The sequence below is a fragment of the Triticum dicoccoides genome, chromosome 7B (genome assembly GCF_002162155.2).
Source record: "Triticum dicoccoides isolate Atlit2015 ecotype Zavitan chromosome 7B, WEW_v2.0, whole genome shotgun sequence".
Taxonomy (NCBI): domain Eukaryota; kingdom Viridiplantae; phylum Streptophyta; class Magnoliopsida; order Poales; family Poaceae; genus Triticum; species Triticum dicoccoides.
The window spans coordinates 637,110,887-637,112,169 of record NC_041393.1 but is presented as its reverse complement, the minus strand read 5'-3'; positions in this window follow the sequence as shown (position 1 = coordinate 637,112,169).

The following is a 1,283-nucleotide window of genomic DNA, read 5'->3' as shown; positions in this document are numbered from 1 at the left end:
ATCTCCATTCTTCTTTTTCTCCTGTGTTTCTTCTTTTGCTTCGGGTGTTTCGCCGCACGTGTCATGTTCTCTGTAAGGCATGAATAGAACAATGCTAACAATGAGCGGCATCGTGGGATCGATGACTAGCAAATTAGATCATTTTTTATCACCATATCACACCGGGCTGTCGCATTTCGTGCTCCTCCGTCATACTAGTACTCCAGGGGAACTCTTGAGTATACTGCACGGTTTTTTGCTCCTCCTCAGGTCGTCGGCAACATTTATACGAGTAGTCAAATCACAAGGCCCCGCCTTCTGAGGGAATCCAGGATTAAGGGGTCCTCGGGCGTCCGGGCTATGTAATATGGGCCGGACTAATGGGCCATGAAAATATGAGATCAAAGACCTTCCTCCGTGTCCGGATGGGACTCTCCTTTGCATGGATGGCAAGCTTGGCATTCGGATCATGTATTCCTTTCTCTGTAAACCGACCTTGTACAACCCTAGGTCCCTCCGGTGTCTATATAAACCGGAGGGTTTAGTCCATAGAGGCAGAATCATAATCACATAGGCTAGACTTCTAGGGTTAAGCAATTACGATCTCGTGGTAGATCAACTCTTGTAACTCTATACTCATCAAAGTCAATCAAGTAGGAAGTAGGGTATTACCTCCATCAAGAGGGCCCGAACCTGGGTAAAACATCGTGTCCCTGCCTCCTATTACCTTCGATCCTCAGACGCACAGTTCGGGACCCCCTACCCGAGATCTGCTGGTTTTGACACCGACATTGGTGCTTTCATTGAGAGTTGCTCTATGCCGTCGCTAGAAGGCTCGATGGATCCATCAATCATCCACAACACCGTCGTGAGGGAGACTTTCCTCCCCGGCCAGATCTTCGTATTCGGCGGCTTCGCACTACGGGCCAACTCGATTGGCCAGCCGGAGCAGATCGACAACTACGCTCCCGGACATTAGATTAGTTTTGGAAACCTAAGCTATATCGTTGATATCCAAGGAGACTTGATCGTCCAAGGGTTCACGACTCCAACCACCGCTCTGGCCTTAGACCCAGAGCGCATCACCAGATCCGAAGACGGGAGTATAGAGCCCGCCGGATTCTCTATGACAATAGAGCCGGACACCGGAGGACCGGAGGGGGTCACCTCACCGGCAGGTCCGGAGCTGCACCAGGCTCCCCTATCCATTGTGAAACCGGACTCGCCTCCGGACACAAGCTCTGAACTCTCGGGTTCGTGTTATGCGAGTCCGGCCAGGGAATCTTTGCCTCGCCCAACTCGCC